This window comes from Siphateles boraxobius, unplaced genomic scaffold (genome assembly GCF_051911475.1).
Source record: "Siphateles boraxobius isolate OS27281-9 unplaced genomic scaffold, OSU_SipBor_1 77, whole genome shotgun sequence".
Taxonomy (NCBI): Eukaryota; Metazoa; Chordata; class Actinopteri; order Cypriniformes; family Leuciscidae; genus Siphateles; species Siphateles boraxobius.
This window is the reverse complement of record NW_027509205.1, coordinates 5,303,703-5,331,146: the sequence shown is the minus strand read 5'-3', so window position 1 is coordinate 5,331,146 and position 27,444 is coordinate 5,303,703. Positions and strand designations below refer to the sequence as shown.

The 27,444-nt window shown below is 45.3% G+C and overlaps 5 non-coding genes and 3 pseudogenes across 5 annotated transcripts; all 8 read left to right on the top strand.

The window, feature by feature from the left end:
- The first annotated feature begins 2,104 nt into the window (after positions 1-2,104).
- Positions 2,105-2,281, top strand: LOC143727339 (U2 spliceosomal RNA; annotated as a pseudogene).
- A 434-nt stretch (positions 2,282-2,715) lies between these two features.
- LOC143726620 (U1 spliceosomal RNA) lies at positions 2,716-2,879 on the top strand. The gene has a single exon (XR_013198859.1). It is a non-coding gene; the product is annotated as a U1 spliceosomal RNA (small nuclear RNA).
- A 6,621-nt stretch (positions 2,880-9,500) lies between these two features.
- LOC143727259 (U2 spliceosomal RNA) lies at positions 9,501-9,677 on the top strand (annotated as a pseudogene).
- A 434-nt stretch (positions 9,678-10,111) lies between these two features.
- LOC143726619 (U1 spliceosomal RNA) lies at positions 10,112-10,275 on the top strand. The gene has a single exon (XR_013198858.1). It is a non-coding gene; the product is annotated as a U1 spliceosomal RNA (small nuclear RNA).
- Positions 10,276-16,922: 6,647 nt separating this feature from the next.
- Positions 16,923-17,108, top strand: LOC143727415 (U2 spliceosomal RNA). The gene has a single exon (XR_013199481.1). It is a non-coding gene; the product is annotated as a U2 spliceosomal RNA (small nuclear RNA).
- A 456-nt stretch (positions 17,109-17,564) lies between these two features.
- On the top strand, positions 17,565-17,727 carry LOC143727005 (U1 spliceosomal RNA). The gene has a single exon (XR_013199225.1). It is a non-coding gene; the product is annotated as a U1 spliceosomal RNA (small nuclear RNA).
- A 6,709-nt stretch (positions 17,728-24,436) lies between these two features.
- On the top strand, positions 24,437-24,613 carry LOC143727416 (U2 spliceosomal RNA; annotated as a pseudogene).
- A 434-nt stretch (positions 24,614-25,047) lies between these two features.
- LOC143726963 (U1 spliceosomal RNA) lies at positions 25,048-25,210 on the top strand. Its single transcript, XR_013199184.1, has one exon. It is a non-coding gene; the product is annotated as a U1 spliceosomal RNA (small nuclear RNA).
- Positions 25,211-27,444: the final 2,234 nt, after the last annotated feature.

Genomic DNA, 27,444 nt, shown 5'->3' with positions numbered 1-27,444 from the left:
TATGCGAGAGACAGAAACATTAGGCTTGTAGTCCTAAATTTAGACTTTGAAAAAGCTTTTGATCGGGTCTCGCACCAGTACCTCCTTCAGGTACTGCAAAAAATGGGCTTTCCAGAGAGGTTTATAGCTTGGGTGGGACTGCTGTATGAGGGCTTAAGCAGCAAATTTCTTGCAAATGGGCATCTTTCCGAAGCTGTAAATATCCACAGCGGTGTCCGTCAGGGGTGTCCTTTATCTCCCCTTCTGTATGTGGCTTGTATTGAGCCACTGGCACAGATCTTGAGAAGGGATAAATGGATTAAAGGACTAGATATCCCAGGAACTGGTGGACTGACGGCGACCTGCGTTTTATATATGGATGACGTGACCCTTTTAGCGACTGACTTTTTATCAGTACGAAGAGCAATGGACTTGACTGACTGGTACGGTCGGGCCTCGGGCACCAAGCTTAACAGGAGTAAGTCCGAGGCCCTGCTCTTCGGGCCGTGGGGCGACGTGGACACAGGAGGACTAGATTTGGATTTTAAAGAAAAGGATTTGAAAATTTTAGGAGTAAAATTTGACAGGGAGGGAGGAGGACCAGGAAACTGGACTGACATGTTAGGGAAAGTCAGACAAAGACTGGGCTTTTGGGGACTAAGACAACTGACGTTAGAAGGCAAGATTTTAATTTTGAAAGCAGTGATTTTACCACTAATTTTACTTGTCTGTTCTGTTTTTAGTCCCCCAAGACGATTCCTGGCCAAGTTGGAGAGGGCGGTATTTTATTTCCTGTGGGGGTCCAAGTGGGAACGAATCAAGAGGGAGGTGGTTAAAAAGAAAAAAGAGAATGGCGGGAAAGGCCTCCCAGACCCCCACCTGTTTTTAGGCAGCCGCTTTGCCGCCCTCCATATCCAGTATGCACTGACCCCATCCAGAGAACACAAGACAGCAGCCATGACCCGATTCTGGATGGGGTCATACCTAAGAAGTTTGAAAATTTTACCCATTGATCTTAAAAGTCCAGTGTCTTTTAATTTGTCAAAAGAGCATAGTTTTATTAAGAAATTTTTAAAGAAATATCTTTTAGAAACAAATGATGCCACTGTTTTAACTAATCACAAGTCTCTCGTCTCTCTTGTGCAGGATCGAGAATCGGTGAGTCCAGTTCCAGGCCTCACACTAGGTGAGGCCAAAGACGTTTGGAGGAACGCAGCCCACCCAGCTCTCCAGAACAGGCTTAAGGACCTGTCGTGGATGGTGGCTCATGAGATCCTCCCGGTCAGGGCGGTCATGCACTCCAGAGGCATGGCCAAAAACTCCACCTGCCCACGGTCCGGATGTGGTTCCCCGGAGACCGTTCAACATCTGCTCTGGGAGTGCGGCGCTGCGCGGGACCTGTGGGCCAAGACAGGCCCCCTGTTTTTCCCGTGCCTGCCAGCGGGTGGGGCCCAGGTGGACTATAAGCTCGCCATCCTGGGGGTGGGTCAGGGCTTGAAGGAGTTGACACCACCAACGTTTGCCTCGCTCTGGCTCACCCTCAACCACATCAAGGATGCCATCTGGGTCACCAGAAACCTGCTGGTGGGGAAACGCGTGACGGTCCCCCTCCACGCGTGCGAGCAGAGGATAACATCAACGCTGCAGGGTGGGCCGCACGTCGTTATTCGGATGGGGGGGCCGAGGTCACACGGAGAAGGTCCCGGCCGCCACCGTACCTGGCCGCCCGTAGATGCACCCTCACCACTCTGGCTACGGGAACAGCGGGCCAGCGGGCCGGAGGAGAGGGGATCTCCGCTGGGCACTGGAAGCGAGGAGTCTGGGGCCTGTTCTGGAGACCTGGAGTGAATGGACATTCTTGATAGGGACTCACCCTCGATCCTGTACAAGAGATGTTTTATTTGGCATATTTTATTGTTTTATATTTGCATTCCTATTTTATTTTAATCCATTTTACCTTTACTTTAAAACAACACACAACATACATGGACTTTTACACAACACATCAACATAACTGATTTTTAACTGTAACTTATGTCCTTTTTGTTGTTTTAAGATATGTGCAAAAATGTGATTTTATAAGGAAAAAATGGATATTGAAAGAATGGAATGAAACAATGTGACAATAAACTTTTTTCGAAAGAAAAAATCTGTTCTTATCAGTTTAATATCTGATACGTGCCCTACCCGGGCACCATATATTAAATTGATTTTTGGAACTGGGAGATGGAACAGGGGCTTGCTCCGTCCACTCCACGCATCGACCCGGTATTGCAGTACTTCTGGGAACGGTGCACCCCCAAAAACTGTGTTCAATGAAAGAGATGTTTTAGTCTTGTGTGGCAGCAGGTGTTAATGGAAGTAACGTATATTGCTGTGTATGGGTGCTTTAAAGGTGTTGTAGGTGATCATATGCTATACAGGTAATGGTGGTGTGAGAGGGAAAAAAAAACAACAACTCTGTTCTTATCTCGTTTAACATCTGATTCGTCCACTCTCCGGTGACCGCGTATGAAATTGATTTTTGGCTCATGGATCCGGAGCATGAAAACAACATCATCCACAACAACAACAGCAAAAGAGCCCGACTCTGCAGGTTTTTGATGTCTCTCTCTTATCTCTTGGAGTTTTTACGAATGAGCTGATGAGTTGAATCAGGTGTGTGTTTGATTGTCCGACCGTTGGTGAGGATTGCTGAGAGGGACACGGTGCCTCTGACGGGAGGCCTGGGAATTCATACTTACCTGGCAGGGGAGACACCATGATCAGGAAGGTGGTTCACCCAGGGCGAGGCTCGGCCATTGCACTCCGGTTGTGCTGACCCCTGCGAATTCCCCAAATGTGGGAATCTCGACTGCATAATTTATGGTAGTGGGGGACTGCGTTCGCGCTCTCCCCTGGACACACTGGTTAAAAGAGCAGATTGTTCGAGTTCCTCTTCTTCTGGTAGTTAACGACCTAGGAAGTCCAGAGAATTGAACTGCAGTGGTTGATCGAGAGATGTAAAACTCTCAACCTAGGACCAGTCTGCAAAAGTAGGGCTGTTTTTTAGTTTTTTTTTTCATCATTCTTCAAATAATCTCCATTATTCAACCAGCGCTTTTATTGGCAGCAGTGGTCCTAGAAGCAAAGTTGTTCCGAATGAGGAGTTCTATCATGTGGTATGAATACCTTGTGCATGTGTGAAAAATCACCTGACATACAGTCGCCTATGGCCGTATTCATGTTGTTGTTTTTACTGTTTACAGCGCCACCAAGTGGCCAGTCACCACATCCCTTTTCACCTGAGCACAGGCTGAGCCCGTGCACAGGTGTACCGACTTGGGTGTAATTGTCTCATTCCGTTGGAGAGTTATGGCCATTTAAGTAAAGCCCGCCTCGCCCACTCCCAACGTTTTGGCGTCCCGTCGCCAACGTGAATCGAAATTCCGACTTTTTTCCCCATCGCTGTCGGCAATCAGACTCCAGGGAATCTTTTTGCACCGGTTTGGGTCAGATCGGGCGAAAGACCTAGGACTAGTGTGCAAAAGTAGCTTTTTCACAAAATCCCAAATACCCGAAAATCTCGCCAGCGCAACCATCGAATCCGAGGCCTACGTCTTGTTCGGCCCGAGCCAAGGATTCCGGTGATGTAAGACACTTGGGTCTGTGACGGACGGTTCAGGAGTTACGAGGCATTTCGTACTTCTGATCGCTGCAGCGCCACCTTGGGGCCGATTGGGCCGAGCCTTGGTGATGTTGTAGACCGGGCGGGTACTACCATCCCTCAAGAGTTTCAAGTCTCTACGACGTACGCTTTGGTCTGCCCGCTCACTTTTAGGGCAGAATGTTTGTTGGTCCAAAATCCCAGGTTGCACTCCAAAGTGTCGTGTTGTGCGCTCTGCTGTGATCCATTTTCGGTGTCAACAGTCAAGCTGAGCTTGTATTGCTGTGAGCTGAGCTTGTTTGTTGGCGACCTTTAGACCCTCTCGCCACGGCCCAGGTGGGCGTGGCCTTTGACGGCTCCCCCGCCTCTGCGTCATTGTGTCATCGCTTCTCGGCCTTTTGGCTAAGATCAAGTGTCTGGTCCTAGGGTAGAGACAGCGATCGCCTCTTGGAGGTTTTTCCGGCTTGGGTCCTTCAGTGACTTGAGCCCCAAACTTTTGAGAGGTACATTGATCCAGCTGCTTTTATTCCGGTTCTGTTTTAAGGTAAGACCTTTTTATCTATTTATTTATTATTTATTTATTTATTGTTTTTTAAAGTTTTAGGCTGTTGGTGTCTCCACCATGTCGGCTGCCCGTGCCGGCATGAGGAGGCACCACAGCGTGCGTTTTTTATTCAAAGAAGTTGAGGGGAAGCTCCTGGGGATGTCACGTCTTGACTTCTCCAGGAAGCTGATCCAAAAAACTCTAAATTTTAAACCTGATGATCTGAATTGCATCGTGACTCTGCCCCTGAACAAAGGATTTGATGTTAGTTTTAGAGCGGTTTCCCACCTGAATGATTTCTGGCACAGATTTGAAGTAGCTAAATCCCAGCTGTCCATGTTTACTGTTGAAAAGCTCTCTGACAACACACTTAAAACTGTGATTGTTAGAATGTTTAATGAGACAGTGACTGGGGAGGACATTTGTGTCTGGCTGGGCAGATTTTGCACAGTTCGAAGCCAGCCAGTCAAGGTTTTAGATGAGGATGGTATTTGGACATGCTCCTGGCGAATTCCCATTAAACAATGGGAAGACGCTGGGGGCTACCAGGGCCTGAAGCATCTGCCTTCTATGATTGTGTTGGGCGAGAACAGAGGCTACATTCACTACCAGGGTATGCCCAAATTATGTAGAAAATGTGGAAAGTTTGGGCACTTAGCTGAAGCATGCCAGGAAATGATATGTGGGAAATGCAGAGAAATTGGTCATACTTTTGAAGAGTGTACCAATGGCAGGCGGTGCAACATCTGTGGGGAGTCATCCCATCTCTACAGAGATTGCCCTAAAAGTTTTGCCAACAAACTGAAAGGCAACAAAATGGCCGCCCCACATGTGGAACAAACAAAAGAGCAAAGGAAGGAGGAGGCGGTCCCTGAGGTTTTGGCGGGAAATTCTATTTCCCAGCCAGCCTCAGGGAGTGGGCAGGAGGAAGGAAGTGGGGCGGCCACAGGGGCGGAGTCAAGTTTTAACAGCGAACAGAGTGAGGAAGCCGTTCCCCAACAAGAGAGAAGTGAAAACAAAATGGAGGAGGAGGAGGAGGATGCAACGGCTTCCTCACTCTACACCGTATCGGAGGTTAGTGTGGTGGATAGTGGGGTTGAATCCGAGGGTTCACTCCCCAATGCTCAGGTGCAAAAAAGGTCTGCGAGATCTCCTCTGCTTCAAACAGAGGAGAAAAGGCTGCGGGCATCGCATCGGCTAGATAGTTCCTCTTCGTTAGATCTAGACCGTATGTGGCCCGCAGAATCTTCCAATGAAGTCTCCTTTTTGCACGTTAAGCTTAGAACATCGTCACCGAAGGAGCCACAAGAGGTTCTCTCTGTGGACTCTGAGGCGGCGAGCATTTGCCCTCCTGATCCCAGTTTTTCTGGGGAAAAGGAGAAGCAAGTGCTACATGACATAACATGATTTTAATGTAACTTTCTGCAGTCTTTTGGTTTTATCCTTCTATTAATACTTGTATTTTTAACCATACTGCTCATGGCCCTCACTATCTCTACAATCAATGTGAGAAGTGTGAGGTCTACTTTGCGAGCACAGAGTGTGTTATCCTTTTTAAAAACTTTTAAGTCAGATGTGTTTTTATTGCAAGAATGTGGTTTGCCCTTTTTAACAAATTACTGGAAGTGGGAGGAGATTTGGACCAAAGGATTTTCCATTTGGAGTGGGTCCAATTTTAACAAAAATGACGGTGTTGCTATTTTAATAAAAAATCCCAACCTTTTGGTGAAGGGCAGCACTGTGGTGAGGGACGGGCGGGCAATTTTAGCAAATCTGACTTTTTTAGGTAAGGATCTTAACATTTTAAATATGTATGGTTTTACTGAAAAAAATAACAGGTATGAGCTTTTAGAAGACTTGCAACCCCACATGCTAGGCAGGGCTCCCCTAGTGGTAGCAGGGGATTTTAATTGTGTATTATCAAAAAAGGACAGAAGGAGGGTAGGAGAGGATTTTAAGGTCGACAAGACATCGGTTTTATTACAAAATATAGTCAAAGATTTTAAGTTAGTTGACTGTTTTAAAACAATGCATCAAAGAGAGGAAGGCTTCACCTGGTTCAGTGGTGACGGTGCCAGAGCCTCTCGAATTGACTATATTTTTACCAGGGACCTCCCGCCGACCGATGCTACATTGACCCCCCTCTTTTTTTCCGACCATATGATCCTGTCTTGCACTCTTTCACTCCCCACGGGTGTGACTGCAGGGGGAGGGCTGTGGAAGCTGAACTGTTCCCTATTAGAGGACGAGGAAGTGGTTAGTGAGTATAGGGAGCAGTTCAGCCAATGGCAGACCCTCCATGACTTTTACGACTCACGTGCACAGTGGTGGGAGATGGTGAAACAAAGGACAGGACGGTTTTTTAAACAAATTGGAAAAGAAAAAAAGAATAAAGAAAAAAGACGCATGATGGGGTTGCAAAAAAGACTGCAGAGATATTTTAACCTTTTAAACAATGGATTGGATTTTACAAATGAAATAAAAGAAGTAAAGAAAGAAATGTCAGATCTGTCTGAAACAAAGAGCAAAGGTGTCATTTTAAGATGTAGAGAAAGGGAGTTAGAGGAAGGAGAGAAGTGTACCAGGTATTTTTTTAAAAAGACAATAGCTCGGGGAGGGTCGATCAATATTTTAAAAACTTTTAGAGGGGGGGAAGTAAATACAACTGACCTGATTTTAGGGGAAATTGAAAGTTTTTACAGTAATTTATACAGCACTAAAGAGGTACACAATGGCATCTTAGAGGAAGTTTTAGGGTTTTTAGATAAAAAAGTTAAGAGTCCAGATGTGCTTTTATCCCAGGATTTTAATCTTTTAGAATTGGAAAAAGCTTTAAAGGGTTTTAAGAAGGGGAAGTCCCCGGGCATGGACGGACTCCCCTTTGAGTTTTATCTGACTTTCTGGGACATTTTAGCACATGACTTACTTACAGTTTTTAAAGAATTTGAGACTCTTGACAGACTTCCAGACAGCTTTAGAGTAGGGATAGTTACATTACTGTACAAAAAAGGAGACAAGACTGACTTGAGAAACTGGCGACAAATCACTCTTTTAAATTATGATTGTAAACTTTTTAGTAAGATTTTAGCTACACGCATGTCGACTGTTATAGAGGACGTAATCCACCTGGATCAAGCTTGCGCTGTGCCCGGCAGGAAGATCACGGACAGCCTGGTACTGATCAGAGACGCCATCTGTTATGCGAGAGACAGAAACATTAGGCTTGTAGTCCTAAATTTAGACTTTGAAAAAGCTTTTGATCGGGTCTCGCACCAGTACCTCCTTCAGGTACTGCAAAAAATGGGCTTTCCAGAGAGGTTTATAGCTTGGGTGGGACTGCTGTATGAGGGCTTAAGCAGCAAATTTCTTGCAAATGGGCATCTTTCCGAAGCTGTAAATATCCACAGCGGTGTCCGTCAGGGGTGTCCTTTATCTCCCCTTCTGTATGTGGCTTGTATTGAGCCACTGGCACAGATCTTGAGAAGGGATAAATGGATTAAAGGACTAGATATCCCAGGAACTGGTGGACTGACGGCGACCTGCGTTTTATATATGGATGACGTGACCCTTTTAGCGACTGACTTTTTATCAGTACGAAGAGCAATGGACTTGACTGACTGGTACGGTCGGGCCTCGGGCGCCAAGCTTAACAGGAGTAAGTCCGAGGCCCTGCTCTTCGGGCCGTGGGGCGACGTGGACACAGGAGGACTAGATTTGGATTTTAAAGAAAAGGATTTGAAAATTTTAGGAGTAAAATTTGACAGGGAGGGAGGAGGACCAGGAAACTGGACTGACATGTTAGGGAAAGTCAGACAAAGACTGGGCTTTTGGGGACTAAGACAACTGACGTTAGAAGGCAAGATTTTAATTTTGAAAGCAGTGATTTTACCACTAATTTTACTTGTCTGTTCTGTTTTTAGTCCCCCAAGACGATTCCTGGCCAAGTTGGAGAGGGCGGTATTTTATTTCCTGTGGGGGTCCAAGTGGGAACGAATCAAGAGGGAGGTGGTTAAAAAGAAAAAAGAGAATGGCGGGAAAGGCCTCCCAGACCCCCACCTGTTTTTAGGCAGCCGCTTTGCCGCCCTCCATATCCAGTATGCACTGACCCCATCCAGAGAACACAAGACAGCAGCCATGACCCGATTCTGGATGGGGTCATACCTAAGAAGTTTGAAAATTTTACCCATTGATCTTAAAAGTCCAGTGTCTTTTAATTTGTCAAAAGAGCATAGTTTTATTAAGAAATTTTTAAAGAAATATCTTTTAGAAACAAATGATGCCACTGTTTTAACTAATCACAAGTCTCTCGTCTCTCTTGTGCAGGATCGAGAATCGGTGAGTCCAGTTCCAGGCCTCACACTAGGTGAGGCCAAAGACGTTTGGAGGAACGCAGCCCACCCAGCTCTCCAGAACAGGCTTAAGGACCTGTCGTGGATGGTGGCTCATGAGATCCTCCCGGTCAGGGCGGTCATGCACTCCAGAGGCATGGCCAAAAACTCCACCTGCCCACGGTCCGGATGTGGTTCCCCGGAGACCGTTCAACATCTGCTCTGGGAGTGCGGCGCTGCGCGGGACCTGTGGGCCAAGACAGGCCCCCTGTTTTTCCCGTGCCTGCCAGCGGGTGGGGCCCAGGTGGACTATAAGCTCGCCATCCTGGGGGTGGGTCAGGGCTTGAAGGAGTTGACACCACCAACGTTTGCCTCGCTCTGGCTCACCCTCAACCACATCAAGGATGCCATCTGGGTCACCAGAAACCTGCTGGTGGGGAAACGCGTGACGGTCCCCCTCCACGCGTGCGAGCAGAGGATAACATCAACGCTGCAGGGTGGGCCGCACGTCGTTATTCGGATGGGGGGGCCGAGGTCACACGGAGAAGGTCCCGGCCGCCACCGTACCTGGCCGCCCGTAGATGCACCCTCACTACTCTGGCTACGGGAACAGCGGGCCAGCGGGCCGGAGGAGAGGGGATCTCCGCTGGGCACTGGAAGCGAGGAGTCTGGGGCCTGTTCTGGAGACCTGGAGTGAATGGACATTCTTGATAGGGACTCACCCTCGATCCTGTACAAGAGATGTTTTATTTGGCATGTTTTATTGTTCTATTGTTTTTATGTTTTATTCCTATTTATTTTAATCCATTTATGTTTCCTTTAAAACAACACAAATATTAACATACATGGACTTTTACACAACACACAATCAATAATTGATTTTTAACTATAAATTGTGTCCTTTTATTTGTTTGTTTTGTTGTTTTAAGATGTGTAAATAAATACTTGATTTAAAAAAAAAAAAAATGTAAATGGAAAACATGGAATGAAAACTTGTGACAATAAAACTTTTTCGAAAAAAAAAAAATCTGTTCTTATCAGTTTAATATCTGATACGTGCCCTACCCGGGCACCATATATTAAATTGATTTTTGGAACTGGGAGATGGAAGAGGGGCTTGCTCCGTCCACTCCACGCATCGACCCGGTATTGCAGTACCTCTGGGAACGGTGCACCCCCAAAAACTGTGTTCAATGAAAGAGATGTTTTAGTCTTGTGTGGCAGCAGGTGTTAATGGAAGTAACGTATATTGCTGTGTATGGGTGCTTTAAAGGTGTTGTAGGTGATCATATGCTATACAGGTAATGGTGGTGTGAGAGGGAAAAAAAAAAAACAACTCTGTTCTTATCTCGTTTAACATCTGATTCGTCCACTATCCGGTGACCGCGTATGAAATTGATTTTTGGCTCATGGATCCGGAGCATGAAAACAACATCATCCACAACAACAACAGCAAAAGAGCCCGACTCTGCAGGTTTTTGATGTCTCTCTCTTATCTCTTGGAGTTTTTACGAATGAGCTGATGAGTTGAATCAGGTGTGTGTTTGATTGTCCGAGCGTTGGTGAGGATTGCGGAGAGGGACACGGTGCCTCTGACGGGAGGCATGGGAATTCATACTTACCTGGCAGGGGAGACACCATGATCAGGAAGGTGGTTCACCCAGGGCGAGGCTCGGCCATTGCACTCCGGTTGTGCTGACCCCTGCGAATTCCCCAAATGTGGGAATCTCGACTGCATAATTTATGGTAGTGGGGGACTGCGTTCGCGCTCTCCCCTGGACACACTGGTTAAAAGAGCAGATTGTTCGAGTTCCTCTTCTTCTGGTAGTTAACGACCTAGGAAGTCCAGAGAATTGAACTGCAGTGGTTGATCGAGAGATGTAAAACTCTCAACCTAGGACCAGTCTGCAAAAGTAGGGCTGTTTTTTAGTTTTTTTTTTCATCATTCTTCAAATAATCTCCATTATTCAACCAGCGCTTTTATTGGCAGCAGTGGTCCTAGAAGCAAAGTTGTTCCGAATGAGGAGTTCTATCATGTGGTATGAATACCTTGTGCATGTGTGAAAAATCACCTGACATACAGTCGCCTATGGCCGTATTCATGTTGTTGTTTTTACTGTTTACAGCGCCACCAAGTGGCCAGTCGCCACATCCCTTTTCACCTGAGCACAGGCTGAGCCCGTGCACAGGTGTACCGACTTGGGTGTAATTGTCTCTTTCCGTTGGAGAGTTATGGCCATTTAAGTAAAGCCCGCCTCGCCCACTCCCAACGTTTTGGCGTCCCGTCGCCAACGTGAATCGAAATTCCGACTTTTTTCCCCATCGCTGTCGGCAATCAGACTCCAGGGAATCTTTCTGCACCGGTTTGGGTCAGATCGGGCGAAAGACCTAGGACTAGTGTGCAAAAGTAGCTTTTTCACAAAATCCCAAATACCCGAAAATCTCGCCAGCGCAACCATCGAATCCGAGGCCTGCGTCTTGTTCGGCCCGAGCCAAGGATTCCGGTGATGTAAGACACTTGGGTCTGCGACGGACGGTTCAGGAGTTACGAGGCATTTCGTACTTCTGATCGCTGCAGCGCCACCTTGGGGCCGATTGGGCCGAGCCTTGGTGATGTTGTAGACCGGGCGGGTACTACCATCCCTCAAGAGTTTCAAGTCTCTAGGACGTACGCTTTGGTCTGCCCGCTCACTTTTAGGGCAGAATGTTTGTTGGTCCAAAATCCCAGGTTGCACTCCAAAGTGTCGTGTTGTGCGCTCTGCTGTGATCCATTTTCGGTGTCAACAGTCACGCTGAGCTTGTATTGCTGTGAGCTGAGCTTGTTTGTTGGCGACCTTTAGACCCTCTCGCCACGGCCCAGGTGGGCGTGGCCTTTGACGGCTCCCCCGCCTCTGCGTCATTGTGTCATCGCTTCTCGGCCTTTTGGCTAAGATCAAGTGTCTGGTCACTGGTTGAGACAGCGATCGCCTCTTGGAGGTTTCTTGGCTCAAGATCACCCTGTATCCTGAGCCATACAACTTTTAGGAGGTACATTGATCCAGTTGCTTTTACTTCTGTACTGTATTAAGGTAAGATTTTTTATCTATTTATTTATTTATTGTTAATTGAATTATTATTTATTTGTATTTTATTTTATTGTTTATTTTTAGGCTGTTGGTGCCTCCAACATGTCGGCTGCCCGTGCCGGCGTGCGGAGGCACCACAGCGTGCGTTTTAGTTTTTTAGAAAAAGATGGAAAGAAGTTGGAAATGTCCAGACTAGATTTTTCTAGGAAACTGATGCAGAAATGTTTAGGGTTTACCCCCGTGGATTTGAATTGCATTCTGACCCTGCCTTTTAACAAAGGCTTTGATGTGAGTTTTAAGAATGCAGCACTGTTAAATGACTTCTGGCAACTCTTTGACACACATAAGACCCAGTTCTCCATGTTTAAAGTGGAGAAACTAACTGATAACACACAAAAAGTGGTTATTGTTAGGATGTTCAATGAGACTGTAAATGGAGAAGATGTTTGTACATGGTTGGGAAGATTTTGCACTGTGAGGGGCCAGGCTATGAAGGTTTATGATGAAGACGGTATTTGGAATTGTGCCTGGAGGGTCCCCATTAAGCAATGGGAAGACCCCCAGGGCTTCCAAGGTCTGAGGCATTTGCCACAAATGATAGTTCTGGGAGAAAACAGGGGCTACATCCACTATCAGGGGATGCCCAAACTCTGCCGGCGATGTGGGGAGTTGGGGCACCTTGTTGAAGCATGCCAGAAAGTCTTTTGTAACAAGTGTAGAGAAATTGGACACTCTTTTGACGAATGTCCCAATGGCAGAAGGTGTAATCTTTGTGGAGACTTTTCCCATCTCTACAGAGATTGCCCCAAATCGTTTGCCAACAAAGTTAAAGCACACAAAATGGCGGTTGAGGAGAGAGTGCAACAGGATAACGAGGAGGCGGAGCCAGATTCAAATCTCCCGCCAAACCCTGTGATTGGTGGAGAGAAAGCAGATGACAGAGGTAACGAAGGGGTGGAGCAAAGGAGTGAAGTAAAACAAGGTGAGGAAGATCAAATGGAAGGGACAGATGAAGACAACACAGAGGTAAGTGAAAATGCAGGGGAGGATACAGACGAGTTACAAACAAAAAGTCAATTAAGTGAGCAACTCCCCTGTGCTCAATCGATAAATAAAAAGAGAGCGGCACATTCCCCTCTCTTGAAAGAAACCGATAAAGATAAAATAGGAAGATTCTCTGACTCCTCCTCGTCAGACGACCTGAATAGATTATTCCCAAGTCATACAGCAAATGAGATTTCTTTCTTATCGATTGAGCTGAAATCATCCACACCCAGGAGCTCACCCTGTGATTCAGAAGGGAAAGAAACTCATTCCCCTGCCTCCCCTTTGGTGGGAACGCAGGAAGAGTTTGTTTTACAAGGAAATCTGTTTTTTAATGGATAGTTGTTTTTAAATTTTTTAAAATGTTGTATCTGTCTTCTTTTATACTCATTTTAATGCTCACGACCATCACTATCTCCACTTTAAACGTGAGAAGTGTGATGTCACAAATGAGAGCACAAACAGTTTTAAATTTTTTAAGTACACAACCCTCTGATGTCTTTTTACTACAGGAATGTGCCTTACCCTTTTTAAAAGACTACAAGAAGTGGGAAGACCAATGGCAGCAAGGACCCTCCTTATGGAGTGGTTCAAATCAAAATAAAGCAGACGGAGTAGCCATCCTGATAAAAAACACACAAATATTGGTGAAAGGGAGCACAATATTAAGAGACGGACGGGCCCTTTTAGCCAATTTGACTTTTTTAGGGAGGGATTTTAATGTTTTAAACTTTTACGGGAACACAGAAAAAAATGACAGATACAGCCTTTTAATAGATATGCAGTCCCACTTACTAGGAAAGACTCCTTTAATTTTCGCAGGAGATTTTAATTGTGTTTTACAGAGGAAAGATATGAAAGGGGCAGGGGAGGATTTTAAAAAGGACAAGACTACAGTTTTACTGCAAAATATAATAAAAGATTTTAGACTGACTGACGTTTTCAAATCCATGCATCCCAACAATGTGGGCCACACCTGGTTCAGTGGTGATGGCACCAGAGCTTCCCGCATTGATTATATTTTTACCAGAGACTGGTCTTTATTGGATGCCAGATTAACCCCACTTTTCTTTTCTGATCACACTATGCTATCTTGCACCCTATCACTTCCTCCTGGTTTGACAACAGGTAGAGGTCTGTGGAAGCTAAACTGCTCCCTGTTGGAAGACCTGGAGATAGTAAAAGAATACAGGGAGCAGTACAGCAATTGGCAGACCCTACAAGACTTCTATGATTCAAGAGCACAGTGGTGGGAGATGGTGAAGGGAAAGACCAAGACTTTTTTTAGATGGGCAGGGAAAAAGAAAAAAGGAAAAGAATATAGACAAATGGTGGGACTGCAAAAGAGGCTACAACGCTACTTTCATCTTTTTAATCAGGGGTTCGACTTTAAGGATGAAATAAAAGACGTCAAAAAGGAAATGTCTGAATTGGCAGAAGTTAAAAGTAGAGGAATTATTCTGAGAAGTAAAGAAAAGGAAATAGAGCAGGGAGAGAAATGTACACGATACTTTTTTAAGAAAATACTTAATAGAGGTGGAGCAATGGTGAAATTGAGAAACAAAGAAAGAGAAATGATGACAGACACAAATGGTATTTTAACAGTAGTAGAAAGTTTTTATGAGGAACTCTATGGAAAAAAGGTAATTGATGTTGGTATTTTAAATGAAACACTAACCTTTATAGAGAAAACTGTAAAAGATAGTGCAGGTCTGACAAATGATTTTAACCTCCTTGAGATGGACAAAAGCTTAAAAAATTTTAAAAAGGGGAAATCCCCTGGAGATGACGGACTCCCTCTAGAATTTTATCTGACCTTTTGGGACATTTTAAGACAAGACTTACTGGCTGTTTTTAATGACTTTGATAACCTCGACCGACTTCCAGACAGTTTTAGAATGGGTATAATGACACTTTTACACAAAAAAGACGACAAGACAGATTTAAAAAACTGGCGTCCTATAACCCTTTTAAACTTTGACTGTAAACTTTTTAGTAAACTTTTATCAACACGAATGTCAAGAGTTTTAGCAGAATTGATCAACCCGGATCAAGCCTGCGCCGTCCCTGGGAGAAAGATCACGGACAGCCTCGTACTGATAAGAGATGCCATCTGTTATGCGAGAGACAGAAATATTCGGCTGATAGTTTTAAACCTAGATTTTGAAAAAGCATTTGACAGAGTCTCGCACCATTACTTGTTTCAAGTATTGGGGAAAATGGGCTTTCCTGGGAGATTCTTAGCTTGGGTGGGATTGCTGTACAGGGACATAACCAGCAGAATCCTAGTTAATGGGAACCTTTCAAAAGCGATAGATATACGCAGCGGTGTCCGTCAGGGCTGTCCGTTATCTCCTCTCCTGTATGTGGCTTGCATCGAACCCCTAGCGCAGGTCTTGAGAACGGACAAGTGGATAACGGGACTGACCATACCCGGGACCGGAGGACTGACTGCAAAGACTGTTTTATATATGGATGATGTTAACCTTTTATGCACTGAAGTTTTATCAATACAGAGGACCATGGACTTGACAGACTGGTTTGGGAAAGCGTCTGGAGCTAGACTGAACAGAGAAAAGACCCAGGCACAGTTCTATGGCCCATGGGAACCTAGCAAGACTGTTGGACTGGACATCACTATTAAAAAGACAGACTTAAAAATACTGGGCATAAAATTTGACAGAGACGGGGGAGGGAGTGGAAATTGGCATGATGTGATGGGAAAAGTGAGGAAAAAATTGGGGTTCTGGGGACTGAGACAGCTGACAGTTGAAGGGAAGGTTTTAATTCTAAAAGCGGTGATTTTACCACTGTTCTTATTGTTATGTTCTGTTTTTTTCCCCCCTAGATTCTTTCTTGTATCTCTGGACCGGTCCATGTTTTATTTCCTGTGGGGGTCCAAGTGGGAGAGGCTAAAAAGAGGAATTATGAAGAAAGCACCAAAAAATGGAGGAAAAGGCGTACCGGACCCTCACTTGTTTTTAGGAGCCAAATACACTGCACTACACCTAAAGTATGCCCTGACCCCATCCAGACAAGACAAAACAGCAGCCATGGCCCGGTTCTGGGTGGGGTCTTTTTTAAGATCCATCAATATTTTACCAACAGACTTGACAACACCACTTGCATTTGACCAACCCCCTGCATACACTCATATAAAAAAGTTTTTAAAGAATTTTAATTTGGAAAAAGAAAGAGTGACTGTTTTAACCAACCACCGCTCTATCCTCTCCCTTGTGCAGGAACGGGAACAAGTGTGTCCAGTGCGCGGGCTCACTCTAGGTGAAGCCCAAAAGGTTTGGCGAAATGTATCCCACTCAGCTCTTCATAACCGACACCGAGACCTGGCTTGGATGGCTGCCCATGAGATCCTCCCGGTCAGGGCCGTGATGCACTCCCGAGGCATGTCAGAGAATCCCATCTGCCCGCGGCCCGGGTGTGGCGCGCCCGAGACCGTGAGGCACGCCCTCTGGGAGTGCAGTTCTGTGAGGGACCTGTGGGCAACAGCTGGCCCCCAGCAATTCCCGTACCTGCCAGTAGGGGGGGTCCCAGACTACCCTATGGGGAGAGGAGGGGTGAGCCAAGATGAAACACCAGCTAAAACACCATCAAAGCTATGGCTCACCATCCTCTGTATCAAAGACGCCATTTGGACCTCCAGAAACCTACTGGTAGGGAAGCGCATGCAGGTGTCCCTCCACGCCACCATCCAGCTGGCTAAGTCAAGGCTGCAGGATTACACCGCATGTCGCCATTCGGATGTGGGGGTCAGAGCTCCACAGGAAAAGGTCCCCATAGCCACGAGCCCTGACTGCCCGTAGATGCCCCCCAACATCTTAGGTGGAGCAGCGGCGCCTCGGTTCAAGAGGATCTCCTCCGGGCCCAGAAGGGTTGGGTCCTTGGGACTGGTTCTGAAGAGCTGAGTGGAGGTTTAAAATGGTTATAAGGACATACCCACTCCTGTACAATGGAAGAGAGAGCTTTTAAACTCTGTTTTTTTTTAATTTTTATTTTTTTATTGTTTTATCTGTATATTTATTCTATTTTTTACCTTTTTTATTCATACCTTACTTAATTTTTTATTTTTAACAGAATGCTTTTCTTTTACTTAAAAAAAGTATATGTACTGTATATGTATATATGTATACGTGTATGTATTTATATATATATGTGTGTGTATGTGTATGTATATATATATATATATATATATGTACATGGGCAAATGGAACTGTTTTATCGCTTCAAAAACAAAAGAACAAAGAACAAAAAAGCATGTGAACATTCTGTAAAAATGATATGATGTATAAATGAATGAAATGGCACAATAAAAATATGTCAAAAGAAAAAAATCTGTTCTTATCAGTTTAATATCTGATACGTGCCCTACCCGGGCACCATATATTAAATTGATTTTTGGAACTGGGAGATGGAAGAGGGGCTTGCTCCGTCCACTCCACGCATCGACCCGGTATTGCAGTACCTCTGGGAACGGTGCACCCCCAAAAACTGTGTTCAATGAAAGAGATGTTTTAGTCTTGTGTGGCAGCAGGTGTTAATGGAAGTAACGTATATTGCTGTGTATGGGTGCTTTAAAGGTGTTGTAGGTGATCATATGCTATACAGGTAATGGTGGTGTGAGAGGGAAAAAAAAACAACAACTCTGTTCTTATCTCGTTTAACATCTGATTCGTCCACTATCCGGTGACCGCGTATGAAATTGATTTTTGGCTCATGGATCCGGAGCATGAAAACAACATCATCCACAACAACAACAGCAAAAGAGCCCGACTCTGCAGGTTTTTGATGTCTCTCTCTTATCTCTTGGAGTTTTTACGAATGAGCTGATGAGTTGAATCAGGTGTGTGTTTGATTGTCGTCGGACAATCAAACAATCAACGGACCGTTGGTGAGGATTGCGGAGAGGGACACGGTGCCTCTGACGGGAGGCCTGGGAATTCATACTTACCTGGCAGGGGAGACACCATGATCAGGAAGGTGGTTCACCCAGGGCGAGGCTCGGCCATTGCAATCCGGTTGTGCTGACCCCTGCGAATTCCCCAAATGTGGGAATCTCGACTGCATAATTTATGGTAGTGGGGGACTGCGCTGCGCTCTCCCCTGGACACACTGGTTAAAAGAGCAGATTGTTCGAGTTCCTCTTCTTCTTGTAGTTAACGACCTAGGAAGTCCAGAGAACTGAACTGCAGTGGTTGATCGAGAGATGTAAAACTCTCAACCTAGGACCAGTCTGCAAAAGTAGGGCTGTTTTTTAGTTTTTTTTTTCATCATTCTTCAAATAATCTCCATTATTCAACCAGCGCTTTTATTGGCAGCAGTGGTCCTAGAAGCAAAGTTGTTCCGAATGAGGAGTTCTATCATGTGGTATGAATACCTTGTGCATGTGTGAAAAATCACCTGACATACAGTCGCCTATGGCCGTATTCATGTTGTTGTTTTTACTGTTTACAGCGCCACCAAGTGGCCAGTCGCCACATCCCTTTTCACCTGAGCACAGGCTGAGCCCGTGCACAGGTGTACCGACTTGGGTGTAATTGTCTCATTCCGTTGGAGAGTTATGGCCATTTAAGTAAAGCCCACTCCCAACGTTTTGGCGTCCCGTCGCCAACGTGAATCGAAATTCCGACTTTTTTCCCCATCGCTGTCGGCAATCAGACTCCAGGGAATCTTTCTGCACCGGTTTGGGTCAGATCGGGCGAAAGACCTAGGACTAGTGTGCAAAAGTAGCTTTTTCACAAAATCCCAAATACCCGAAAATCTCGCCAGCGCAACCATCGAATCCGAGGCCTGCGTCTTGTTCGGCCCGAGCCAAGGATTCCGGTGATGTAAGACACTTGGGTCTGCGACGGACGGTTCAGGAGTTACGAGGCATTTCGTACTTCTGATCGCTGCAGCGCCACCTTGGGGCCGATTGGGCCGAGCCTTGGTGATGTTGTAGACCGGGCGGGTACTACCATCCCTCAAGAGTTTCAAGTCTCTACGACGTACGCTTTGGTCTGCCCGCTCACTTTTAGGGCAGAATGTTTGTTGGTCCAAAATCCCAGGTTGCACTCCAAAGTGTCGTGTTGTGCGCTCTGCTGTGATCCATTTTCGGTGTCAACAGTCAAGCTGAGCTTGTTTGCTGTGAGCTGAGCTTGTTTGTTGGCGACCTTTAGACCCTCTCGCCACGGCCCAGGTGGGCGTGGCCTTTGACGGCTCCCCCGCCTCTGCGTCATTGTGTCATCGCTTCTCGGCCTTTTGGCTAAGATCAAGTGTCTTGTCAATCGGCAGTGTTGCGATCGCCTCTTTGTAAGTTTTTGGGTTGTGTTTTTTATAGCACTCTCCTACATCTTCAGAGAGGTATATTGTACTGCTCACAGCTGTATTTTTTTTATTGTTTATTGTCCTTTTATTGTGTTGTTTCTGTTTTAAGGAGGAGTTGTTTGTTTTTATTGAGAGAACCTGTCTTAAGGTAAGTCTTTTACCATTGGATCACTGTTTTAAACTTGTACTGTTTCTAATTAGTCATCTTTTAAAACTGTGGGTGCCTCCAACATGTCGGCTGCCCGTGCCGGCATGCGGAGGCACCACAGTGTGCGTTTTAGTTTTTTAGAAAAATAGGGAAAGCTGGTGGAAATGTGTAGATTAGACTTTTCTAGAAAATTGATGCAGAAATGTTTAGAGTTTACCCCTGTTGATCTGAATTGTATTCTGACCCTGCCTTTTAACAAAGGCTTTGATGTGAGTTTTAAGAATGCAGCACTGTTAAATGACTTCTGGCAACGTTTTGACACACATAAGACCCAGTTCTCCATGTTTAAAGTTGAGAAATTAACTGATAATACGCAAAAAGTGGTTATTGTGAAGATGTTCAATGAGACTGTAAACGGAGAAGATGTTTGTACATGGCTGGGAAGATTTTGCACTGTGAGGGGCCAGGCTATGAAGGTTTATGACGAAGACGGCATTTGGAATTGTTCATGGAGGGTCCCAATTAAACAATGGGAAGACCCCCAGAGCTTCCAAGGTCTGAGACATTTACCACAAATGATAGTTCTTGGCGAAAACAGGGGCTACATTCATTATCAAGGAATGCCCAAACTCTGCCGGCGATGTGGGGAGTTTGGACATCTTGTTGAAGCATGCCAGAAAGTATTTTGTAATAAGTGTAGAGAAATTGGACATTCTTTTGAAGAATGTCCAAATGGCAGAAAGTGCAACCTTTGTGGAGACTATAATCATCTCTACAGAGACTGCCCTAAGTCATTTGCCAACAAAGTTAAAACACACAAAATGGCGGCCGAGGAAATCAAACCAAAAGATAACGAGGGGGCGGAGAGAAAAATTTCAAATCTCCCGCCAAATCTTGTGAGTGGTGGAGAGGGGACAGATGACAGAGGAAATGAGCGGGTGGACCTAGGGAGAGAAGGGGTGGAGCAAATTCCAATCTTCCCACCAAATCACACAATTGGAGCAGATAAAAATGAGGAAATGGAACTTCACCAAACACTGATTAACCATGAAACCGAGTCAAGTGAACAGAGCAAAGATGGAGAGGGGAAACAAAACAACAAAGAACAGGAAGAAGGAGCGGAGGAAGAACAAGGAAAAAACCCAGAGGAAAATGAGGTAAGCAATGATTTCCCAGGTGTTCAATTGATAGGAAAAAAAAGGAATGCCCAATCCCCCATTGAGGAGAAAAATGGGAAGAGGGACCGAGTGGGACAGCTGTCAGATTCTTCCTCATCCGAGGATTTGAATCGGCTTTTCCCACTCGACTCCCCAAACGAAGTATCCTTTTTGTCAATAGAACTCCAAACATCCACCCCTAGGGCTAGCTCAAGGGGGAAACAGGTTCAATCCCCTGATTCTCCAAATATAGAAAGAAGGGAAGAGCTTGGTTCACAGAACACAGATCTCCTTTTTTGATTTTTTTAGTTAATTTATATGTCTACCAAAATGGCTCACCTGTCTTTTTTAACTGTTCTGCTCATGACACTCACACTCTCCACCCTAAATGTAAGAAGTGTGCGGTCACAACTGAGAACAAAAACCATTTTATCCTTTTTACAAACTCAAAACTGTGATATTTTGCTTTTACAAGAATGTGCTTTACCTTTTATGAAAAACTATAGGAAATGGGAAGAGCAGTGGCCCCACTCAACATCCATTTGGAGTGGCTCCAACCAAAATAAAGCAGACGGAGTAGCGGTTTTAATTAAAAATCCTCAGCTTGTGGTGAAGGGGAGCACAGTGGTGAGAGATGGGCGAGCTCTGTTAATACATCTGTCCTTTTTAGGACATGATTTTAATATACTAAATATTTATGGTTTTACAGACAAAAATGACAGGAATGACCTTTTAGAAGACGTGCAGTCCCACCTTTTAGGGAGGGCCCTGATTATTTTAGCGGGGGATTTTAATTGTATTTTAAGTAAAAGTGATAAGAAGGGGGGTGGAGAAGATTTTAAATTAGATAAAACATCTATTTTATTGCAGAAGATAATAAAAGATTTTAAATTGACTGACTGTTTTAGAACCATGCATCCTGGGGAGCAAGGACTCACCTGGTTTAGTGGTGATGGCACCAAAGCCTCCCGTATTGATTATATTTTTACACGGGACCTCGTACCAGTAGATGCTAAATTAACTCCCGTCTTTTTCTCTGACCACGCTATGCTTTCTTGCACCCTCTCATGCCCCACAGGTGTGACTACAGGCAAAGGCCTGTGGAGGCTGAACTGCTCCCTGCTGGAAGACACAGACATTGTAAAAGAATACAGGGAGCAGTACAGACAATGGAAGACCCTAAAATACTTTTACGATTCACATGCACATTGGTGGGAAATGGTGAAGGGAAAGACTAAGACTTATTTTAAACGAGCTGGAAAAAAGAAAAAAGATAAAGAGAGGAGTTGTATGGTGGGACTGCAAAAACGATTACAGCGGTATTTTAACCTTTTGAACCAAGGATTTGATTTTAATGAAGATATTCGCCAAGTAAAAAAGACAATGGCCGACCTAGAGGAGAAAAGAAACAAAGGTGTAATTTTACAAAGTAGAGAAAAGGAATTAGAAGAAGGGGAAAAATGTACAAGCTACTTCCGCAAAATAGTGAATAGAGGTGGGGGTATGGTGGGTGTAAAAAACAAAGAAAATAATCTTATAAATAGCACACAAGGTATTTTAAAGGTGGTTGAAGAGTTTTACGAAGAATTATATGAAGAGAAAGACATTGAGGATGATATTTTAAAAGAGGTTTTAGAATTAGTTGACAAAACAATTAAGGACAATGTACCCCTGACAAAGGATTTTAACATGACAGAAATGGAAAAATGCTTAAAACAATTCAAAAAAAGGAAGTCACCCGGGGAGGATGGCCTCCCACTGGAATTTTATCAGACCTTTTGGGATATTTTAGCGCACGACCTTTTAGCTGTTTTTAACGAATTTGAGGACTTGGAAAAACTACCAAATAGCTTCAGGACTGGGATAGTCACACTTTTACATAAAAAAGACCAAAAGACTGACTTAAAAAATTGGCGACCTATAACTCTTTTAAATGTGGACTGTAAAGTATTTAGCAAAATTTTAATGGGTCGTATGTCTTCGATTTTAGGGGAGGTGATCCACCCGGATCAAACCTGCGCAGTCCCTGGGAGAAAGATCACGGACAGCCTCATTCTTATGAGAGACACCATCTGTTACGCGAGAGACAGAAATATTAGACTCGCAGTTTTAAATTTAGACTTTGAAAAAGCGTTTGATCGGGTCTCGCACCAGTACTTATTCCAGGTACTGCAAAAGATGGGTTTTCCGGGGAGATTTGTAGCTTGGGTGGAACTGCTATATAGGGGGATAACCAGCAGGTTCTTGGTAAATGGGCATTTGACAAAAACAGTGGACGTTTGCTGTGGTGTCCGTCAGGGATGTCCATTATCTCCCCTCCTATATGTCGCTTGTATTGAGCCACTAGCGCAGGCTTTGAGAAAGGATAAATGGATCAGGGGACTGACTATCCCAGGGACCGGGGGCCTGACAGCAAAGACAGTTTTATATATGGACGACGTGAATCTTTTATGTACAGACATTTTATCAATCCACAAGACCATGGACCTGACTGACTGGTTCGGGAGGGCGTCGGGAGCCAGATTAAATAGATCAAAAACACAAGTGCAATTTTTCGGACCGTGGGGACCTAGAGAAATAGAAAACACAGAACTCGAAGTTAAAAAGACGGGCGTAAAAATACTTGGAATTAAATTCGACAAAGAAGGAGGGGGAAAAGAAAACTGGCAAAATGTTTTGGCCAAAGCAAGACAAAGTTTAGGTTTTTGGAGATTGAGACAACTGACAATAGAGGGTAAAGTTTTAATCATCAAAGCTGTGATTTTACCATTATTTTTATTGCTGTGTTCTATTTTTTATCCCCCCAGATGGTTCCTTCTAGCTGTAGACCGAGAAATCTTTCGCTTCCTATGGGGAGGAAAATGGGAAAGGCTGAAAAGAGAGGAGATGAAGAAAGCCCCAAAAAATGGAGGGAAAGGAGTACCAAATTTTTATTTGTTTTTAGGGGCATACTATACTGCACTCCACATAAAATATGCCACAAACAAAAACACGGAAAATAAAACCACAGCCATGAGTCGCTTTTGGATGGGCTCGTATTTAAGAGCCCTGCAAATCTTACCTAGAGATCATACAGTACCAGTTGCCTTTAAACTATCTCCAGCACATGTCTGTATAAAGAAGTTTTTAAAAAAATTCCTTTTAGAAGAACAAGAAGTTCAAACCTTGATAAATCATCGTCTTCTTCTCTCTGTTGTGCAGGAACAAGAGCAAGTGAGCCCAGTGCATGGGCTCAGCCTAAGTGAAGCAAAAACAGTTTGGCAGAACGTGTCTCATCCAGCCCTTCGGAACAGACATCGGGACCTGGCATGGATGGCAGCCCACGAGATTCTCCCGGTCAGGGCCGTGATGCATTCCCGGGGCATGGCCAGGATATCTACGTGTCCACAGCCCGGGTGTGGCGCGCCCGAGACTGTGAGGCACGCGCTCTGGGAATGCAGCGCCGTGAGGGACCTGTGGGCGACAGCTGGTCCCCTGCAATTCCCGTACCTACCAGCAGGGGGGGTCCCAGACTACCGGACAACAGTAGGATTGGTGAGCCAGGAACATGTGCCAGCAGAAAACTACACCATGAACTGTATTAAAGACGCTATTTGGACCTCCAGAAACCTGCTGGTGGGAAAGCGCATGTAGGTGTCCCTCCACGCCACTAAAGAGCTGGCAAACTTCAGGCTGCAGGAGTACACTGCATGTCGCCATTCGGACGTGGGGACCAGAGCTTCACAGGAAAAGGTCCCCTCGGCCACGAGCCCTGACTGCCCGTAGATGCCCCCCAAACTTTAACACCAGGCGGAGCAGCGGAGCCACGGTTAAAGAGGATCTCCTCTGGCCCATGGGCCGGGTCGCGGGTTCTGTTCCGAGGGATGGATGGGACATATAAAAATTTTAAACCCCTGCAGATTCAAAAGGATAAGGTCCCCCTTTTTTGTTTCTTGCACAAGGAGAGGACTCTGCTTTATTTATCTATTTATGTTTTTATCTACCTTTAAAATTTGCTTGGAGATTGTTTTGTACATTTTATCCATCAAAAGCCCTTTCATTTTCTAGAAGTTTTCTTTGTTCTCTGTTTGTGGTTTTATTGTTCCACCTTTTAAAACTAAATTTCGACAAATGTATGTATTTCCTGCTGATTTACTTTTAACAAAGAGTAAGATGGAACAAATACCATCTGTTGAGAGGATGTAAAAAATGTACTGAGACAATAAAAACTTTAAAAAAAAAAAAAAAATCTGTTCTTATCAGTTTAATATCTGATACGTGCCCTACCCGGGCACCATATATTAAATTGATTTTTGGAACTGGGAGATGGAACAGGGGCTTGCTCCGTCCACTCCACGCATCGACCCGGTATTGCAGTACTTCTGGGAACGGTGCACCCCCAAAAACTGTGTTCAATGAAAGAGATGTTTTAGTCTTGTGTGGCAGCAGGTGTTAATGGAAGTAACGTATATTGCTGTGTGTGGGTGCTTTAAAGGTGTTGTAGGTGATCATATGCTATACAGGTAATGGTGGTGTGAGAGGGGAAAAAAAACAACAACTCTGTTCTTATCTCGTTTAACATCTGATTCGTCCACTATCCGGTGACCGCGTATGAAATTGATTTTTGGCTCATGGATCCGGAGCATGAAAACAACATCATCCACAACAACAACAGCAAAAGAGCCCGACTCTGCAGGTTTTTGATGTCTCTCTCTTATCTCTTGGAGTTTTTACGAATGAGCTGATGAGTTGAATCAGGTGTGTGTTTGATTGTCCGACCGTTGGTGAGGATTGCGGAGAGGGACACGGTGCCTCTGACGGGAGGCCTGGGAATTCATACTTACCTGGCAGGGGAGACACCATGATCAGGAAGGTGGTTCACCCAGGGCGAGGCTCGGCCATTGCACTCCGGTTGTGCTGACCCCTGCGAATTCCCCAAATGTGGGAATCTCGACTGCATAATTTATGGTAGTGGGGACTGCGTTCGCGCTCTCCCCTGGACACACTGGTTAAAAGAGCAGATTGTTCGAGTTCCTCTTCTTCTGGTAGTTAACGACCTAGGAAGTCCAGAGAATTGAACTGCAGTGGTTGATCGAGAGATGTAAAACTCTCAACCTAGGACCAGTCTGCAAAAGTAGGGCTGTTTTTTAGTTTTTTTTTTCATCATTCTTCAAATAATCTCCATTATTCAACCAGCGCTTTTATTGGCAGCAGTGGTCCTAGAAGCAAAGTTGTTCCAAATGAGGAGTTCTATCATGTGGTATGAATACCTTGTGCATGTGTGAAAAATCACCTGACATACAGTCGCCTATGGCCGTATTCATGTTGTTGTTTTTACTGTTTACAGCGCCACCAAGTGGCCAGTCGCCACATCCCTTTTCACCTGAGCACAGGCTGAGCCCGTGCACAGGTGTACCGACTTGGGTGTAATTGTCTCATTCCGTTGGAGAGTTATGGCCATTTAAGTAAAGCCCGCCTCGCCCACTCCCAAAGTTTTGGCGTCCCGTCGCCAACGTGAATCGAAATTCCGACTTTTTTCCCCATCGCTGTCGGCAATCAGACTCCAGGGAATCTTTCTGCACCGGTTTGGGTCAGATCGGGCGAAAGACCTAGGACTAGTGTGCAAAAGTAGCTTTTTCACAAAATCCCAAATACCCGAAAATCTCGCAAGCGCAACCATAAAATCCGAGGCCTGCGTCTTGTTCGACCCGAGCCAAGGATTCCGGTGATGTAAGAAACTTGGGTCTGCGACAGACGGTTCAGGAGTTACGAGGCATTTCGTACTTCTGATCGCTGCAGCGCCACCTTGGGGCCGATTGGGCCGAGCCTTGGTGATGTTGTAGACCGGGCGGGTACTACCATCCCTCAAGAGTTTCAAGTCTCTACGACGTACGCTTTGGTCTGCCCGCTCACTTTTAGGGCAGAATGTTTGTTGGTCCAAAATCCCAGGTTGCACTCCAAAGTGTTGTGTTGTGCGCTCTGCTGTGATCCATTTTCGGTGTCAACAGTCAAGCTGAGCTTGTATTGCTGTGAGCTGAGCTTGTTTGTTGGCGACCTTTAGACCCTCTCGCCACGGCCCAGGTGGGCGTGGCCTTTGACGGCTCCCCCGCCTCTGCGTCATTGTATCATCGCTTCTCGGCCTTTTGGCTAAGATCAAGTGATGCCGGAAAACGAAGGAAGAGAGCCGGCCATGATGGTGCGGTTGAGGAATACAGTGCGTGTGGAGTTGAAGAAGGATACGGGAGATACGGTGAAACAGCGCTTCGGCAGAGATTTCTTTGTTAAAGAAATTTTGAAAGGTCTGTTCAACATCCAGCCCTCTGAAGTGTTTTGCCTGCAGGATTTTGTGGCTTCTGGCTTTATGGATTTAACTTTTTTTGTTCTGAAAGACTGCGTTGTTTTTTTTTAGGCCTGGAAAAAGAAAGAGGGACACATTATGTTGGAAGGCCTGCAGCTTCAGCCAGTCTTTACTCAGGAATTTATCCCGCTTACCATCCACATCTATAACCCCTTCGTGGAGGATGGGGATGTCCTGGCCTTTATTGCAAGGTATTGTGAGAATGTGAGAGGAGGGGAGCGTTTGAGAGATCGACATGGAATATGGAATGGGAAGAGGAGGTACTTGGTAAAGTTGAGATTGGACCCCTCTTCAGCTGGCAGTGTGGTGCACCCTCCTGGTAGTTTTTCAATAGGACCGAACAGAGGTTTCCTGCACTACCCAGGACAGCCTTTGTATTGCCGAAGGTGTGGAGGGCAGGGTCATATGAAAGTGGATTGCAAGGGAGAGAGATGCAGATTCTGTGGGAAGGCGGATCATGTGGCTGCGGCATGTACAGCGCCTAAACATTGTAGTCTGTGTGGGAGCGAAGATCATTTATATCGAGGATGCCCAGCCAGAAAGAAGAGCTATGCCAGTTTATTTAAGGAGGGGGAAGACTTGCAAGTAGACCTGGAATCACTTCTTAGCAGGCCATCCATTTCATCGGTCAACCAAATGGCGAATGAAAAGAAAACAAACGAGGTGCAAGAGGCAGAGGAAAGCTTTGTAGGGCGCCAGGATAAAAGACCAGCTGCTGCAGAAGAGAATCAACTGTTGTATTCAGGAGCATCTCAGGAAAGAGAACAGTCACAAGGTATTGGACAAACCTGGCCAGACATCGATATTACTGAAGTCTTTTCCGGGACGGCTGCAGGGTCCGGTAATAGTGCCACCCAGGAGAAGTCACTTTCAGA